The sequence below is a fragment of the Macaca mulatta genome, chromosome 10 (assembly GCF_049350105.2).
Source record: "Macaca mulatta isolate MMU2019108-1 chromosome 10, T2T-MMU8v2.0, whole genome shotgun sequence".
NCBI lineage: Eukaryota > Metazoa > Chordata > Mammalia > Primates > Cercopithecidae > Macaca > Macaca mulatta.
Window position 1 is genome coordinate 98,329,049 of NC_133415.1, and position 20,536 is coordinate 98,349,584.

The following is a 20,536-nucleotide window of genomic DNA, read 5'->3' on the forward strand; positions in this document are numbered from 1 at the left end:
CCCTGAACATTGCTGTTATCCTGTTCTTTTTTCAAGGTGCCCAGATTTCATATTGTTCAAGCACACATGCTCTACAAACAATTTGTGCAGTTAACACAATCATCACAGGGTCCTGAGGTGACATACATCCTCCTCAGCTTACGAAGATGACGGGATCAAGAGATTAAAGTAAAGACAGGCATAGGAAATCACAAGGGTATTGATTGGGGAAGTGATAAGTGTCCATGAAATCTTAATTTATGTTCAGAGATTGCAATAAAGAGAGGCATAAGAAATTATAAAAGTATTAATTTGGGGAACTAATAAACGTCCATGAAATCTTCACAATTTATGTTCTTCCACCATGGCTTCAGCCAGTGCCTCCGTTCGGGGTCCCTGACTTCCCACAACAGCAAGAAGACAAAACAGAGAAAAAAACAATTCAGTCGACTGAGAAAAAAAAATACCTTTTTTTCCCCTTGTCTTGTTTTCCCTTTGTAAAAAAAAAAAAAATACTTTTTTCTTCAGAAAAATAAGACCCAAGAAGAAAAAAAAGCATAAAGGCCTTTTAAATATACATATAGCTTGGATATCTGCTTTTAATTAAGCTAACTTTTAACAAAATCTCCTATTACCAGACTCTAGCTGGGACAAACAGCCAATATTTATGGTCTTTAAACTTTACCAAAGGCAATCTCCCAGGTGAAACCAATAAGCCTTAAGTAAGGTTATGACTTAACCACAGGTGTATGAAGTATTTTCAAACAGGTGGTAAGCGGTTTTTACAAGATTTAGAATCTACAAAGGTAGCTTAGAGAAGGGAAAATTCAAAAAGGGAAGCCAGATGTTGTTGAAGGAAGGGCAGAGAATCAACAAATGGCAAAGGTCACACAGATATCAAACCAGAAAGGACTAACTCCCTGAGCTGGGAATCGAATCCTGAATCTGGACTGCCATTGTGAAAAGACAAATCCTTAGCTACCAAGCTTCAGCATTGGGCAGTTTCCATTTCTTTTCTTAGAAGGACCCTAGAGATAGCCAATTTTGAGCTTGCAAAGGCTTTTAACTGCTCAAGACAATTTTTCGGGCTATGACGTGAACCTCAAAATTCCTGTCCTCTGGATGGTGGAGACTAAGAGGGTGTACCACCATATGGTTACAAGGTCAAGATCCCAAGGACATAAAACAGGACAAGGGGAAACTTCATCCAGTTTTTTGTTTGTTTCATGGACCTGCAGCAAAGTTTGTAACTGACCAGTGTGCCGGACTGGCTTGAACGGCAAGCTTATGGGGTCCTAAGCCCATGTTCTATCCTAAGGTACCTCTCTTTATGACAGAAACAGAAAGATGAATTCATAGCACAAAGTACACCAGATTTCCTACAGCTTAAGACTAGCCTCATGAAGCCTTTTGTTTCATTAATCGAAACTTTGCAGAGGAGACAGTGATTTTTACCATTGCTACAATCGGTGCGCACAGAGAGAGGCCAGAAGTCTGACTGGTAAGAAATTCTTACCCTTTTGCTGGCATGCCAGGTTTCTGGGTTCCCTTTCCCTGAGTGGCCCTAGAGAATCTACTTGCTGCATCATAGCCCTGGGGGCCAACCTGCAACACAAAGTAAAATTAAAAAAAAATATATCAGTTTTGTAAGATGCTGCCCAGTGGGTTGCATGGGGTAATCAAATTAACATTTTCCATTCCAGCCAGAGCAAACTACGTGGGACAAAACATAGACATTAGCCGCTCTGCTTGGCACCTAATATCTAACTGGCAAGACTCAAACTTGCTCCCCGTTGGGCCTTGTCATCTTTAATCCATTCAAAGTGGGGTGGAATGACCTCCCACCAGGAATTTCAACATGTGGTTTCTGGGTAAGATGGAAGAGCAGATAGTCTCCTTAAGTAACAGAAAAGACAGGAAAGGAAAAGGAGAGAAAGAGAGAGTGAGAGAGAGAAGCCTTGTCTGAGGCAGGGTGGGGAAGCAGGGAGCTCAGGGAGGCCAGAGAAATACCCACCCACTGCAGCAACACTGAATCGAAAGTTCAGGCGGATACTTGTCAGTCACAAAGGGATCTTTTCCAGCAGTCCCTTCAGCTCTCAAGTTTCCCCCTTTGGGGAGAAAAAAAGTTCCCCATGTTCCATGATCCTGTACATGCCTAATCCTGTCACCTGTAGCCATCAGCAAAGAGTGCAAGGCAGATTAATCCAAAGAGAATAGTGGTTAACATTTCACAGTGCCAAATCCATTTCTAGCCAAGAGGGATGTTACTGAGGGGAACCTCTAACCCACTGTCTCTTTTCTTTGCTCTCGCTCTCGCTCTTGCTCTTGCTCTTGCTCTCGCTCTCGCGCTTGCTCTCGCTCTCCTTCCTTTTGAGACGGAGTTTTTGCTCTGTCGCCCAAGCTGGAGTTGTGTTTCATCCTAAGGTACCCCTCTTTATGACAGAAAAATACAGAAAGAAAATTTACAGAATACAGAAAGAGCCCCTGCTGCTGGAAGAGAAACCTCCACCCACTCCACCTCCTGCCCCGACTCCTCAGCCTCTGCCACCGGCTCCGCAGCCACAGCCAGCCCTGCGCTCGCCACCCCCGCTGCTGGCCCCCACACTCAGCTCACCACCGCCTCTGGCACCTCCATCAGCTGTGCCCTCGCCTCCACCCCCACCCCACCAGCCGCTGCCCCACTGGCTGCCCCTCCGGAGGAGACCGCCCCCCATCCCCCGAGGACCCCGAGCTGCCGGACACCTGGCCTCTGTACCTGGCCAAGAAGCAGGAGGCGGTGGCCGTGTGTGGGGAGACGGACTAGGAGGCCGGCGAGAGTGGCGGAGGGGGCATCTTTCGTGAGCGGGACGAGTTCGTCATCCGCACAGAGGACATCCTTTCCCTCAAGGTGAGTCCCAGCCTTCTCCAAAAACTGGGCCTGATGGATTGAGTGTTTGTTGAGCGGCTGCTGGATGAGAGGCTTGTGTTGGGACCTGCAGATCCAGGCATGGCTGAGGGAGAATGGCTGGGCCCCACTGGAATTCACAGTCCCATGGTGCCGATAGAGGTGGCAGTGACCTGCGGGCCTCAGATTATTTGTGTATGCGTCTATACATGCATTTATTACCTGTATATAAGGTAAATAATTTTTTTGTTGTTGTTGTTAAATGGAGTCTCGCTCTGTCGCCCAGGCTGGAGTGCAGTGGCATGATCTCGGCTCCCTGCAACCTCTGCCTCCCAGGTTCAAGCAATTCTCCTGCCTCAGCCTCCCGAGTAGCTGGGATTACAGGCACATACCACCACACCCGGCTAATTTTTGTATTTTTAGTGGAGGCAGGATTACCATGTTGGCCAGGCTGGTCTGGAACTCCTGACCTCGGGTGATCCACCCACCTTGGCCTCCCAAAATGCTGGGATTACAGGCTTGAGCCACTGCACCCAGCCACCCCCTATGTCTTAGAAGGGACTCTAATTTTTCTAAGTTAAGCCTTTAACCCAAGTTTGGTCAAGCGTCCTTGCTTTTTATTAATAGGGGCCTTTAAGCCTCTTTGTCTTAAGAGGGACTCTAACTCTCCTAAATTGGGCTTCTAACCCAATCCCATCCTTTACCCAGGTGATGGAGAACATGATAAAACTGGTGAATCCCATGAAATAACAGGCCCTTTCTTTCTTTATTTTACTGTAGCGCTCTCCCTGGATATCTGTATGGTTAACCTTCACTCACCTCATTCAAGTCTTTGCTCAAGTGTAACCTTCTCAAAAAGGTCCACTATGACCATCCTCATTAAAATTGCAATCTCTGTATCCCCAGTTCCCCCTATTCTACTCACTTTTTCCCCATAGCACCTTGTACTATTAGTCTATATAATTAAATTATGCATTATGCTTATTGTTTATTTTCTGGGCCCCACCCTGAATATAATATTTATTATCTTTGCCCCACTCTGAATGTAAGCTCTCAGAGTGTTTGTGATCAAGAAGTGGGAGGGAAAAGATTATTGCTTTGTCCATTTTGTGTTTGGCATATAGTAGGCACTCAATAAATACATGTTAATTGAATGACTGAATGAATGAATGAATGGGGAGTTATTTGCTAGAAGCAATATCATATGGGATACAGTCACTGTGATTAAGAAATTCCACAAATCCATGGATTCCAGTACTGGCACAGGCATGGAAGGCAAGGAAATAAAATTCAAATTCAGAAATAAAATTTGAAATAAAATTCAAATTCAGAATATCTATTCCCGTGAGGGCCAATCACCCCTGCCTCCATGCTTTTGAAGGGGTCTCATGTACCTGTGACCAGATAGCTGGTTCATCTTCTCTGGTTAATGGCACTATATCAGGGCTTAGATTGGCCACCACGGTAGCAGGCTCACTGCTGGAGTACACTGCTGGTATACCGTAAATGTCAATAGGCAGATCAGCCTTGCTAAGTGGGAAGTCCATGTTATTGGCCCCAGGCTTATTCCCCACCACCGTCAAGTGGTGCTTTGTTTATGAGTCCCCTGAGCAAGCACTAGGGTGGCCAGGGAGACAGGCTGACTGACATCTACAGGGGTGCCATCCTCTCTAAGTGATTACAAGAGCTTCTCTTGTAGCTTTTGTGAAGTGCCTGCAGGACATTGAGAGAGGTCTTGGCCCACCTCCTGGGCTCAGTTCCTCTTTGGCTTTGAGGCCCAAGAAATAGCTAATTCTACATGTTGTCATACTGGGTACTGGCCATTATTACATTGTCACAACGGGACTGTGCAAGTGTGCTGTCTCAGTTTCATATAGCTTCTGTAGGAAGATGGTACTAATTGTGCAGTAAGAAACTGTGTTTATAACCCGGATATTAGATCAAGATGGTGAAGACTGCTTGACCCAACATATCAGGGTGGTATGTTGCGAATGTAAGAAACTTGGCAACCCCCATGTGGGATTTCCTCTATCTAGTAGGATTGCACAACCCCAAATATTCCTTTTGAGGAAACTGGAAGGTTAGAGAAGCAACACTCATTGAAAATCCCCCCAATCTTGTGTCCTCTGTATTGCTTTTCTGAAAATGCATCATCTGATCATATTGCAGTAAATGCAACTGCTATATGATTTAAATGTTCATTTCTCTAAGCCTCAAACCCAGTCCAATTCCATTTATGTAGTGTCCAACCTAGGGCTTGGTTTAAGTGAGGAGAGGTCAAGAGTGGAGACAAGATCTCTTTCAGATTTTGAGGTGTCCTAACACCCATTATTTGCAAATGAGCTTAAGTCCTTACAGGGGCCATCCCAGCAGAACATGGTGTCCAGAAGTGTCAGAGGAGCTAATTATTGGATTCAATCATAGCCCAGTGATTTGGGATCTTGGAGCCCAAAATACACTGCTTCTTGGAGAGGCTGCCCGCTATTGTAACTGGCAGAAGGGTTTGGCTGCTTGCCTCTTGTAAAAAGAAGCCAGTATAATAAGAATGAGGTGTGATAAAAAGAGAGCAAGATTTTATTATCCATGCTAGATAGAGGAGAAGTGGATGTAATTCTTTCCAAAGATTTCCACTCTATAATTTGTAGAGGGAACACAGGGTTTTTTAAAGAGAGGGTCGGAATGCAGAAGAGGCAGGGGGCTAGGAGGTATCAGGTGGGGTGACCCACTCCTATGGCCTGTCTTGAATTATTGTTCTGTCTGGCGAAAGGGCCAGCACCATTGTGGCTGGGAGTATCTGGTCCGTATCAGGATCCAGCCCCTGAAGCTTCTAAGGAAAGTATTGACCAGGTAAGTGAATATGATGTGTGCTTAACAAGCATCTGGATAAATAAATGTGCATAAGGTGTGGGGGCACAGAATGGGGAAAGAAAGAGAGTGGAGGTTTACAGCCTATTCCAAGGCTGTGTCTCAAGATGAAAGGAAACACATATGCAGTTTGTCTCGAAGTGATATCTTGAGATTGGGGAGAAAGGAGGCAAGAAAACAAAGTGTTAAAATGCAATTTGAAGCCAAACTGCTCGGTTACGCTATTAAACACAATCCATGCTATTAAGACAGAAATTGTGGTAGAGCTAGGATCTAGTAATGCTACCCTTTCCTGCCTACTGCCAGTCTTGGAATTCTTGCCCCCAGCCTGGCCCTCACCCTTCACCCTAATGCTACCATCATCCATCAGCCCCACTCTACCAACCTCAGTGCTTCTGCAGCACCGAGTCCCATAGCCCCATACCAGTTGTAATGGCTCCAGCTTTCCCCTCTTCACTTTTGCACCTGCTGGTGCTGTGACTGCTGGACTGCTGCGTGGTTCCGCTTGTCCTGTCCATTGATGCAGACTTTGGAGACCCTAACTTGAAAAATAAGCAAATGGCAAACAAAAAAAATATCCTCCTCCTTTCCCACCTCATCACCGTGTTTACCAAGTTTATAATTCTACCTTAAGGTCACGGCAAAGAGAGAGAGTGTAGAAAAAGTGCAAATGGAGCGATGGCAGACAAAACAAACAGAAGCAAACAAAACGAGCCCTCTAGTCATTGCTGCAGCCTATTGGCCAGCAGATAGGGGTCTGCTTTGCTTAGCTAGTAAAGGTGGTGCTTGGAGGAGCTCAGCATGCACCACACCACCCCCCACCCTGACTTTTTCTTTCTTTCTTTCTTTCTTTTTTGAGACGGAGTCTGGCTCTGTTACCCAGGCTGGAGTGCAATGGCACGATCTTGGCTCACTGCAACCTCTGCCTTTGGGTTCTGGCAATTCTTCTGCCTCACCCTCCTGAGTAGCTGGGATTACAGGCACCTGCCACCAAGCCTGGCAAACTTTTGTATTTTAGTAGAGAGGGGGTTTCACCATGTTGGCCAGGCTGGTTTCAAACTCCTGACCTCAAGTGATCCACCTGCCTCTCAAAGTGCTGGGATTACAGGCGTGAGCCACCGAGCCCGGCAGCACGCTGACTTTTTCCACAGAACAGCATAGCATTAGTAAATTCTGCCTGCAGAGCATACAGGTCTTAGACACACAAGTTTCTGTATATTTCCCTCCCCAGCTGAGACATTAACCCCCAAATGTCCAGGGCCCAGCCACACCAGACCCATTGGGATGAGCTCATTACATAAAAACTTGGTGAACTTGCAAGAGATGGGCCCCCTGGGGCTGCTCTGCCCTAGTGTTTATGGCCTTCACATCTTGAACACCCCTCAGAGGATTTCTCCCTGGATGAACAATCCATAGCCTGTGGTTTATTATGGGTTAGGGTTGGGACTTTTACACCACCTGGGGGATAAACAATGAAGACAACTGCCCTCTTCCATCAATCTCAGAGTAAGTACAAATGGAAAGGTCGGTGGTTTCCTCAGCAAGTAGAGCTCTGTGAAGCTAGGTGGCACCACAGGACCTACTTCAAACAAGACCCCAGTGGTTGGCCGGGTGTGGTAGTTCATGTCTATTATACCAGCACTTTGGGAGACGGAGGCAGGAGGATTGCTTGATCCAAGGAGTTGAAGACCAGCCCGAGCTGGTTTCTACAAAAAATACAAAAATCAGTCAGGCATGGTGGCACATGCTTGTAGTCCCAGCTACTCTGGAGGCTGAGGTGGGAGGACCCCTTGAGCCCAGGAAGTCAAGGCTGCAGTCAGCCATGATTGTGCTACTGTACTCCAGCCTTGGCGACACAGCAAGACTTTGTCTCAAAAAAACAAAACAAAATGTCCGGTGAGCTCTGCAGCCTCATGGTAGGTGCCTGGGATGGTTGAGTGGTTGGAGCGCAGAAAACCCTAGATTGGCTCATTCGTGATCTATGTTGTAGGGCCAGAGACTCTGGTTTGAAATAATAGAAATCTCTCAACTTCTTAATATATGACTTAGGTGAGCGTATGCTTATCAGAAGGACAGTTCTCCATCCATTCTGGGGGATTCCCATTCAGCTGTGGTAGATTAGCAGAGTCACTGTCATTTCTTTTACTTTTCTCTATGGTTTCATAGGATACCACTATATACCACTGTGGTGACTTATCCTTCACCATTTTCTTTATGTTTTATTTTTTTCTTTCAGTGTTTAATTTTGACATAATTTCAGACTTAAAGTTGCATGGGTGGGCACAGTGGCTCACACCTATAATCCCAGCACTTCGGAAGGCTGGGGCAAGAGGATCACTTGAGCTCAGGAGTTTGAGACCCAGCTTGGGCAACGCAGAGAGACCCCCGTGAGTACAAAAAAATTAAAAAATTTGCCCAGCATGGTGGTGCACACTTGTGATCCCAGCCCTTCAGGGGGATGAGACAGGAGGATCTCTTGAGCCTAGAAGTTTCAGGCTGCAGTGAACTGTGATCACGCCACTGCACTCCAGCCTGGCCAGCAGAGCGAGATCCTGTCTCATAACAACAAAAAGAAAGAAAAGTTGCAAAAATAGTACCAAGATTTCCTGTATACCCTTCACCCACATTCCCGAAATGCTGACATTTTTACCACATTTTTCTTAATCCTCTCTCTGTCTGTCTTTCTCTGACACACACACACACACACACACACACACACACACCACACATACACCCCACATTTGTTCATAATATATGGGAATAAGTTGCAGACATCTTAAATACTTCAATGAATTTTCTAAAATAAAGGTATTCTTTAAAATAGCCTCAGTACAATAGTCAAATTCAGGAAATGAACATTAATACAGTACTAGTACCTATACTAGTATCTATGGCAAAACTGGCTACATAACAGTGGGGGTGCCCAGTGCAAAGTAAAAACGTGGAGCTCCTTGTTCAAAAAAACAGGGGAAAACATATCACTAAAGGTACTCAAAAAACTTTCTTCTTTCTTGCAGAGTCTCTCTCTAGACCTGTCATGGAGCTTTTGATTTATTGTTTCTGTCACTATCCCTCAGGCACGGGGATAGTTGTGGAGCAGTGCAGACCCTCAGAACTACCTAGGGTCCCTGACTGCTACTTGGTGGTGTATCCTGGAGGATTCTTCTTGCTGCCGGATTCCTCCTCATGCCAGCTGCCAGACTGAAGCTCTGTGACTCAGCTGGGGGTGGGAAACCAATCTTCCCTGTCCACAGGTCCATTGCACTAACCCACGGATGGGCAGTCCCCAAGCAATTGCAACCTCTGTGCTAAGACATGCTCAGTACAGGATTGGGATAGGTGAGAGGCTCGCTCCTGCCAAGTCACCGGTTGAATGTACTGTGCTGCTGCCAGCCCGGGACTGGGACAGTAATTGGCATTCCCTGAAATGCCACAGGATGTGCACACCTAACTCTGACCCTTCCTGCACCCTTTCCCAAGGCCCCACTGGGAGTGGTTGGCAACGGTAGAACATGGGCCTCCCCTTGCCAATGTGATTCAACTGCCATGTGCATAGCAGCAGTCAGGGGGCAAAGGTGGAAAAGGGAGGGCTGAGCAGAGCCATGGTGCCAGTGGGTGGAGGGTGAGCTGCTGAGAACCCATCCCGGGAAGGCAACCAGAGGTGGGACTGCTCTTGAGTCCGGACTCCTAGCTCCTGGAGCATGCACCGTTGCCTAACTGACCTTCACTTACAAACACAAGTTTAAATAACTGAGAATTTTAAGACAATGACCACAGGGAATTACAACCTGGGTGCAGGGTCCTTCTGCATCCAGGGCCTTGTGTGACTTGAGTGCATGTCTACAAAGCCCATCTATAGACCTTATTCGGATTCTACCAATTGTCTCAATAATGTCCTTTACAACAAAAGAAAATCCTGGATCCTACGAAGCATTTAGTTGTCACACCTCTTTAATCTTCTTTCTTTTTCTTTCTTTAAATTACTTAGTTCAGGAGCAGATTAATCTTCTTTCATCTAGAAAAGTTTCTCAATCTTTTTTTGTCTTTCATGACGTTAACATTTTGGACGATTAAAGGCCATCTATTTTATAGACTGTCTCTCAATTGAGTTTATCTGATATTTCTTCACAATTAGATTCATGTTATGCATTTCTGGCAGGAATATAATAGAAAAGATACTGTGTTCTTTGTGGAGGATCATACCATGAGGCACATGCTGTTGATTTGTTTTGTTACTAAGGGTGTTAACTTTGATTACTTGAGTGAGACAGTGGCTGCCTATTTTCCCATTTGCAATGAATAAGTATTTGTGGGAAGAATGATTATTTAATGGTTGCTAGATGATGTTTTCCTTTTATTATTTTCTTTTATTTATTTATATCTTTTGTAGAGACGGTCTTATTATATTGCTCAGGCTTGTCTTGAACTCCCGGCCTCAAGAGTTCCTCCCACCTCGGCATCCCAAAGTGCTAGGATTACACATGTGAACCATCATGCCCAGCTGTTAAATGATGATTTTCTAATTCTATCCTTGACCCTTTGTCTACCTTTATTGAGCCCTTTTTGGCTTCCTATCCTTGCCTACAATGTGACATTTTGGTGTTGTGTTCCATCTACTCTTCTGAGCCTGTGGACACGATGCGGGTAGGGGAGGTTTGGGGCTCTGATCTCTCTGAGGTTTGCGTTAAATGTCTTAAGCCAGGGTTTACTCCATTAGTTAGTGGAGTGTCTTACACCCGAGAGGGCGTTAAGCTTCACTTTCCCACCATCCTTCTTTCTCTCCTTCCCTCCTTCCATAATTCAGAGATTATGAGACTCATGGCTGTGATTCATAGCTTAACACTTTAACTCTAAAAAAGAAATCCCAGGTCCCTCTTTTCCTCCATGGTATCATGTCTACAAAACTAATCTACAAGTACTTGTTGAGTACTTATTCTGTGCAGGCCAGTTTGCTTGGCTTACTGTAGAGAAGAAATGTGTAAGGCAAAGTCACTGCTTTCAAGAACCTACAAGCTGTAAACATGAAGAGTAGAAGCAGGCAGGCCTGGAATATCTCTGTGTAGTCTACATGGAGAGGTCCAGGGGATTTTATGGGATGGGGAGGTAAATAGGTCATGGCAGACCTGAGCTTTAATGATAGCAAACTGATTAAAAGCATTGGCTCTAGAATTAGACTTTGATTCAAAGTCTAATTCACCATCCTCATTCCTTCCTAATTTGTTATTCTGGGCAAGTAATTTATCTTTCTGACCCTCAACTTTTTCATTTGTAAGATACAGTTATTAATAGAATCTTCCTCTCAGGGCTGTTGGAAATATTAAATGAGATAACGTATGCAAAACACTTAAGTTGGTTCCTGACATATCCTAAGTGTTTCATAAACAGTAGGTATTAAAATCTTAAAGTATTTTAAGTATTTTGTATCAAAAGCTTTTCGAATGCATGTCCACTGTTGACCCGGAAATTCCACTTAGACTCTATCATGAGTAAACAACCGGAAATGCCCATAGTGATTACTTACTATATCGAGAAAAATTCAACAACCTTTAACATTTAACATTAACATGTAACCATTGAAGCTTGTTTAAATAAATGATGATCTCTTAGTGCAAGTAAACCTCTACACACATTAGCAATTATGTTACAGAATATTTAACGATAGAAGAAAATCTTTACCTAATATTGTCAACTGGTAAAAAGAGGCTATAAATCTGCATTAATATATGGTCTTAAACTGTTCTCTATCCCATATATTTCTTTCATTCTTTCTAGAAACATTTTTAAAGGACTTGAGGAGCTTGCCACTGCCCCAAGGGGTATTTGGAAGATTCTTCTCTAGCAAGTGTGATTTTAAAAATTTAATGGGACCTCAATATTATGTCAGGAGGGTTATTCCCAGTGCCCACATAGCATATCTGGCACACACTAGCCTCTGGTATACTTTGAGAGAGTTAGGTTTATCTGTTTGTCTTTGCATGCCAGCAACTTTTACATCACAACAGCTCTCAGAATCCAGACATGGTGATGTAGAACTACTGGGTATTTGTACTGATAGGGACCAGGCACTATGAGCCCTGAGCTTTACCTGTGAATAAATCTCAGGGAAGAAAGAGAGGAGAGGGAAGAGACCCAAGAATTGAGATTTTCTCCCCACAGTGTGGCCTTCTTACTGATTTAAAGAGAAGAGATATGAAACTGTAAAACTTTTTTGAAACAAAGCAGTGTGTTTTTATTAGTTCTTATTTTTTTGCTTTGAATTCTCAATGCCACTACATCTGTCCAAGCTTACAATCCATCATAACCAGATGATGGTAAAGCTGCCCACCCTGTTTCTCTAAACAAATCTTCCCAATTCTAGAACTGAGACTTTTTTTTTTTTTTTTTTTTTTTTTGAGACAGAGTCTCACTTTGTCTCTCAGGCTAGAGTGCAGTGGCGCAAATTTGGCTCACTGCAACCTCTGCTTCTGGGTTCAAGTGACTCTCATGCCTCAACCACCCAAGTAGCTAGCATTACAAGTGTGCACCACCACACCTGGCTAACTTTTTTGTATTTTTAGTAGATTTCACTATGTTGGCCAGGCTGGTCTTGAACTCTTGGCCTCAAGTGAACAGCCCACCTTTGCCTCCCAAAGTGCTGAGATTACAGGTGTGAGCCACCACTCTCAGCCAAGAATTGAGACTTTAAGCTCTCACTGCATTTGACTCTGGACAAGTTGCTCCTGATGGTAGTCAGACTTCTAAGATGACTTCAATGACCTCCACTTCCTGGTTTTCATGCCTTTGTGTGTTCTCCTCCTTGAGTGTGGACTGAACCTAGTGATTTGATTCTAATGAGCAGTGATGTCATGGAAAGTGTTGTGATGTCCCTTCTGAGATTAGGTTACAAAAGACTATGACTACAATAACTTATTGTATATTTGAAAATAGCTAGAAGAGAAACTTTGGAATGTTCCCAACACAAAGAAATGATAACTGCCTTGGGTGATGGATATACCAATTATTCTGATTTGATTATTATACATCGTGTGCATGTATCAAAATATTACATGCCCTCCATAAATATGTATAACAGTTATGTATCAATAAAAAAGGCTGGCTGGGCTTGGTGGCTTACACCTGTAATCCCAGCACTTTGGGACACTGAGGCGGGCGGATCACCTGAGGTCAGGAGTTCGAGATGAGCCTGATTAGCATGGTGAAACCCCACCTCTACTAAAAATACAAAAATTAGCCAGGCTTGGTGGCACACGCCTGTAATCCCAGGTACTTGGGAGGCTGAGGCAGGAGAATTGCTTGAATCTGGAAGGCGGAGGTTGCAGGGAACTGAGATTGCACCACTGCACTTTAGCCTGGGTGACAGAGTGAGTGAGACTCCATCTAAAAACAAAAGACTATGACTTCTACCTTCTATTCACTCTCTCTGGAGCTTCTTGCTTGCTCACTCTGATAAAGCAATCTATAGGTTATAAGCTGCTCTCTGAAAGGACCCACTGACCAATGAACTGGAAGTGACCTGCAAGCAACTGAATCCTGCCAGCAACCATGTAAGTGGGCTTGGAAGTGCATCCTTCCCTAGTTGAGCCCCAGCCAGCCAACAATTAGACTTCATCCTTGTAGAAGACCCTGATCCACAGGACTAGCTCTGTAGTCCTTGTGTCCTGCCTCTTCCCTCATCCGCCGTGAGAGTTCCCCTGAATCCCTGCCCTGGTGGTACAGAATGGTGTGTCCAGTCTGCCCCCACTGGAACAGAACTGCTTTCTCTTTGGGAGTTTGTCTCTTCACAGAATCACAGGATGTTATTTTCAAAGGGTATCTGTGCTTGTGTTTAACCTTGTGCTATTTTGTAATAATGAACCACTGGAAACCAAGTAAACTAAGTAAATTACAATGCTTGGTAGATCAGGATATTATGTAGCTATTAAAAATGACACCAGAGGATATTCACCTACCTGGGAAAATGTTTATAATGTAATGCTAAGTAAAACTCTTGGTAGAAAAAAAAAACCCTGGTAGAAAATAGTGAAAATAGTACACACTCTCTCTCCCTCCTTCTCTCTCTCTCTCTACATATATATATACACACACACACATATATACACACTATATATAGAGTATATACTCTATTGTATATGAGTACTATTTTCACTATTTTCATATATATATAAATTTATAAATAACATAAATTTACACAAAAATATACAGTATTATTTACTATATATAAAGTATATGTACTTTATATACATATATAAAGTAATTAAAGGCATATGGAGAGGAATATTACTTTGAGATGCTAATTGGAGCTTTATTCCTGTAGATCTACTTCTCTTTGGTCTTTCCCTCACTCCTGGCACCTGGGCATTCTACTTCATGCCTGGGGAGGAGACAGGACAGCATTACACAGCTCACAGAATATTTAAATTCTTGGCTTGTAGAGTTCAAAACAGAAGGTTCAGATATAAGACAAAGGGCTTGTTTGGAGACAACTGAGCAATTAAGGGTATCAGGGATCTTAGAGATCATTAGACCATCGGAGCTAGAACCTTAATTTTGGGAAAAAAGTGTTTTAATTACATCAGAGTGAATGCAGATCACGAGATGAAAGAATGTATGAAAAACCAGAATCAGGTTTTAACAACCCCTGCTTTCTTTCTGTTCCCCGCCCCCGTCCCCACCCCAGTAGATGTATAAAATTCTCCCCATTGGAGGTTTAAGGAAGAGAGTTAGAAGGGAACTTAACTTAAGGAAATGGATGGTGGTTTGGGATCCTGAGAAGGGGCTTCTTAGGCCAAGTCCCTTAGGCTGATAGGGTACCAGGTATATTTGGGAATCAAGAGAAATGACCACAGCCAGGGTATACTTCCACAACTAGGAAGTATGAATTAAGGAAAACTACTAGTTAGAACTGAGAACCTTGCAGGGTAGATCAGAAACTGGAACATGGGAGGTCTATGTATAGGGTTTTTAGAGAGTCCCTTTGAGTTTCCGATAGCCCTAGATGGTATAGAGCAGTGAGGTATTTTTTGAGCTCTATGGGGCATATAAGTCACTGAGTGAGCTCTCATCAAATGAGGAGGATGCAACAGTTACCTGCCAGAAAAATATCTGGCAGGAATAAAACAGTGTGTATATATGATAGTGACCAAGAATCAAGCACATTTCCCATTGGATGCCTTGGACTTAAGCCAGTGCACTGGAATGTAGAAGCAACCCTTAGGGGTATGTGGCGGTCAAACTAATGAAATCACAAAAATTAATTTCCATTATCTGGTTAAATGGAAGATCAAAATGAAAATTCAGGCCAATTACAATTTTTTTTTTTTTTTTTTTTTTTTTTTTTTTGAGACAGAGTTTCGCTCTTGTTTCCCAGGCTGGAGTGCAACAGCGTGATCTCCACTCAACCTCCACCTCCCAGGTTCAAGTGATTCTCCTGCCTCAGCCTCCCGAATAGCTGGGATTACTGGCATGTGCCACCATGCCCTGCTAATTTTGTATTTTTAGTAGAGATGGGGTTTCTCCATGTTGGTCAGGCTGGTCTCGAACTCCCGACCTCAGGTGATGCGCCCACCTCGGCCTCCCAAGGTGCTGGGATCACAGGCATGAGCCACGGTGCCTGGCCGCCAATTACAATTTTTTATTTTTTAATTTTCCTTTCGCTCTAGGGTACATGTGCGCAACATGCAGGTTTGTTACATATACGTGTGCCATGTTGGTGTGCTGCAACCATTAACTCGTCGTTTACATTAAATATATCTCCTATGCTATCCATCCCCCCTCCCCCCACCCCATGACAGGCCCCAGCGTGTGATGTTCCCCTTTCTGTGTCCAAGTGTTCTCATTGTTCAATTCCCACCTATGAGTGAGAAATGCGGTGTTTGATTTTTTTGTCCTTGTGATATTTTGCTGAGAATGATGGTTTCCAGCTTCATCCATGTCCCTACAAAGGACATTAATTCATCCTTTTTTATGGCTGCATAGTATTCCATGGTGTATATGTGCCACATTTTCTTAATCCAGTCTATCATTGATGGACATTTGGGTTGGTTCCAACTCTTTGCTATTGTGAATAGTGCCACAGTAAACATACATGTGCATGTGTCTTTATAGCAGGGTGATTTATAATCCTTTGGGTATATACCCAGTAACGGGATCACTGGATCAAATGGTATTTCTAGCTCTAGATCCTTGAGTAATCACCACACTGTATTCCACAATGCTTGAACTAGTTTACAGTCCCACCAACAGTGTAAAAGTGTTCCTATTTCTCCACATCCTCTCCAGCACCTGTTTCCCAACTTCTTAATGCTCGCCATTCTAAGTGGCATGAGATGGTATCTCATTGTGGTTTTGATTTGCGTTTCTCTGATGGCCAGTGATGATGAGCATTTTTTCATGTGTCTGTTGGCTGCATAAATGTCTTCTTTTGAGAAGTGTCTGTTCATACCCTTTGCCCATTTTTTGATGGGGTTGTTTGCTTTTTTCTTGTAAATTTGTTTGAGTTCTTTGTAGATTCTGGATATTAGCCTTTTGTCAGATGAGTAGATTGCAAAAATTTTTTCCCATTCTGTAGGTTGCCTGTTCACTCTGATGGTAGTTTCTTTTGCGTGCAGAAGCTCTTTAGTTTAATTAGATCCCATTTGTCAATTTTGGCTTTTGTTGCCATTGCTTTTGGTGTTTTAGACATGAAGTCCTTGCCTATGCCTATGTCCTGAATGGTATTGCCTAGGTTTTCCTCTAGGGTTTTTATGGTTTTTAGGTCTAACATTTAAGTCTCTAATCCATCTTGAATTAATTTTTGTATAAGGTGTAAGGAAGGGATCCAGTTTCAACTTTCTACATATGGCCAGCCAGTTTTCCCAGCACCATTTATTAAATAGGAAATCCTTTCCCCATTTCTTGTTTTTGTCAGCTTTGTCAAAGATCAGATGTTTGTAGATGTGTGGTATTATTTCTGAGGGCTCTGTTCTGTTCCATTGGTCTATATCTCTGTTTTGGTACCAGTACCATGCTGTTTTGGTTACTGTAGCCTTGTAGTATAGTTTGAAGTCAGCATGATGCCTCCAGCTTTCTTCTTCTGGATTAGGATTGTCTTGGCAATGTGGGCTCTTTTGTTCCATATGAACTTTAAAGTATTTTTTCCAATTCTGTGAAGAAAGTCATTGGTAGCTTGATGGGGATGGCGTTGAATATATAAATTACCTTGGGCAGTATGGCCATTTTCACGATATTGATTCTTCATATCCATGAGCATGGAATGTTCTTCCATTTGTTTGTGTCCTCTTTTATTTTGTTGAGCAGTGGTTTGTAATTCTTCTTGAAGAGGTCCTTCACATCCCTTGTTAGTTGGATTCCTAGGTATTTTATTCTCTTTGAAGCAATTGTGAATGGGAGTTCACTCATGATTTGGCTCTGTGTTTGTCTGTTATTGGTGTATAAGAATGCTTGTGATTTTTGCACATTGACTTTGTATCCTGAGACTTTGCTAAAGTTGCTTATCAACTTAAGGAGATTTTGGGCTGAGATGATGGGGTTTTCTAAATATACAATCATGTCCTCTATGTCATCTGCAAACAGGGACCAATTACAATTTTTTAAAAGACATTTTGAGCATATCTGAGTTTGTAGTAGAGTTTCATTCTTGCTACAAATTGCACTTCACTGCCAGGTACTCAATGCTCTTTGACCTCCAGACTTTCACCACCTCCATCACAATTATAAAAATTTTCTCAACAGTTGTTGGGTCTTTGCATCACTCCCTCCAGATCCAAAGTCCAGGGTAGGAGCAACTGACTGGCTAAGTTCATGTCACACAGTCGCACTCAAGCAGCCAGTCAAAAGAGAGAAGTAGTATCTGGACTCTTTGGTTTCCATAGAGGAGAGGAACTCAGCTGAGAACCATCAGCTACCAAACTCCCAGGTAGGGTAATAGGCACTTCATTCCTGAAGGGAAATAGGGGTGCTGTCCACAGCACCTGCCAGAAATCTTTGGGAAGGAACCTGAGGCAAGTTCAGTAGTCTGCCTTTATCCATGGGGCATGTGTTCTGAGACCCTCAATGGATGCCTGAAACCACGAATAGTATTGAACCCTATATACACTATGTTGTTCTCCTATACATATATAGTTATAATAAAGTTTAATTTATAAATTAGGCATAGTAAGAGATTAACAACAATAATAACAAAACAGAACAATTATAACAATACTCTAGCATCACTTATCTTGCATTTTGTGGGCGTTAAGTAAAATAAGGGTTACTTGAATACAAACACTACAATACTGTGACAGCCGATCTGACAACTGAGTTGGTTTCTAAATGACTAATGGGCAGGTAATGTGTGCAGGGTGGATACACTGGACAAAGGGATGATTCACATTGTGAGCAGGATGGCACAAGATTTCACCCCAATAACAATGTGCAATTTAAAACTTATGAATTGTTTATTTCTGGAATTTTCCATTTAATATTTTTGGGCCTAGGGTAACTGAAACCACAGACAGTGAAACTACAAATATGGGAGAACTACTGTACTCATAGGGATTTTGGCTTTTGCTCTGAGTTAGATGAAAAGTCAATGAAGGATTGTTAGTAGCCGAGTATCAGGACATAAAGAATCTTTCTGGCTGTTCTTTCAAGAATAAACTGTAGAGAACAAGGACTGAAGCCCTGAGACCAGTTGGGAGGCTATTTCCGTTTTAAAAAATGGATGATAGATGGACCACTAAAAGGTGGGGGAACAGCAGATAAGTGTTGTATGAGCGTATGGACTAACTTGTCTATCTCTGCCTGTGCTGAAAGTGTGTCTTGTCTGGAGTTGTTGAGTATAGATAGAATGATGCAATTTTAGTCATGAGACTGTGGTCCCTTGAGATTTCAGCACCCCAGCATTTTTAGTGACTAAACTAATGAAAATGTTTTGCACTTGCTTTTTGCCCAATATTCCTTGTTCCCACAACAAAATTATTTGTTGCAAACAAACGGTTGCTGATGTCCTGTTTCTTTGTTAAACGGGGAGATAACTTCAGGGTCACGAAAAGGTTTGCAAGAAATGAAGGCCTTTAAGGATATTGTTACTAGCTGTTGACTCCCAGAGGTCTAGTTGTTCCAGGTGTTACCTGAGACGGAAGAAACACAGGCTTTTCCCCTTGGTTCCCTGAAACTTCCCCTCCTCTACTCCCCAGCCACATTAAAAGCCCACTTTGTTGTTGTTGTTAAGGTGGAGTTGAGAGTTCCTACCTTCTGCCTTCTTGCTTTGGTTACACTGAATAAACCTTTCTCCATCTCCAAACACCCGTGTATCAATGTTGGCATCAGCTGCCCATTGGGTACACAAGCCTGAATCTGGGGTTCTATGACAGTTCTGGCGACTATGGAAGAACCTTGTGCCCATGGCCGGGCAGTTCCAGCCAGGATCTGCATGCACAGGGAGTCCCCAAAGCTGCCCAGGCACCTTGCCTGGGGGACACCCCTCACTGGTTCCTTTCCTGCCAGTAGTGACCACTTTTGGTGCAATGATCCCTTGGAGTGAAGACATGTACCTGACTTTGGTGTACTTTTGGATTTGCATTTCCTGGGTGAGTCACCATGACCTTTGTGACAATTCTCACTGGATAGTGATCTGGATAGCACCCCACTTGACCCCAGTTTCATTGCACAGGAAGGACAATGGATAGGCCCAGCCTTACCTGAGTGTGGCAACTGTCTAACAGATCCAGGGGTAGGAAATGCGGCTTTAATGACTGCCTCAACTACTGACACTGTGCCTTGTGTTCCTGAGGGATAGGTTTCTTTTCCCTTCCCTTCCCTTCCCTTCCCTTCCCTTCCCTTCCCCTTCCCCTTCCTTCCCCTTCCTTCCCCTTCCTTCCCCTTCCCCTCCCTTCCCCTCCCCTAGCCTCCCCTCCCCTCCCCTCCCCTCTCCTCTCCTCTCCTCTCCTCTCCTCTCCTCTCCTCTCCTCTCCTCTCCTCTTCTCTCCTCTCCTTTCCTTTCTTTCTGAGACAGTTTCCCTCTGTTACCCAGGCTGGAGTGCAGTGGCACTGTCTCAGTTCACTGCGACCTCCCCCTCCCGGATTCAAGCAATTCTCATGCCTCAGCCTCCTGAGTAGCTGGGATTACAGGCATTCACCACCATAGCCAGCTAATTTTTGTATTTTTAGTACAGCCATGGTTTTGCTGTGTTGGCCAGGCTGGTCTTGAACTCCTGATCTCAAGTGACCCACTCACCTTGGCCTCCCAAAGTGCTGGAATTACAGATGTGAGCCACCATACCCGGCCTGCTCCTGAGGGATATGTTTCTATCTGCAGTCAGGAAAACCAACCCTGGGCCTGTAGGTGCATTAGGAGAGGAGATCATGGACAATGTTTGTTAGGATACTCAGTGATATCTTTCTTGGTACACAATGAAAGTGTTACCAAATACTGGACAAATTCCCTAAAACTGTTGCCCAGGGTCTCCCAAGGAATTCTGGAAGGAGAGTCTGTCTGTTGGGAACAGGGTGGTCTCTGAAGCAGATTTGCCAGGATTCCTGATGACACAGGGTACTTCTTCAGATATACTTTGCTTTCATGGTGAGGAGTGGCTGCTCATAACCACGTGCTTAGAAATGTGTCCGTTACTTTAAGGGTTAGAGCTAATGAAACGTGCTGCTATCACAGCACAGCAAGTCTTTGGATTCTCTAGCTAAAGTTGTAAGTTGTTTAGATAATGGGATCGCATTAGATTACCTGCTGGCTGAACAAGGCCAACTCCTCCTGTTTCACTTATATTAACACCTCAGCTGAAGTTGAAATGCATGTAAATACAATAAGAGAGC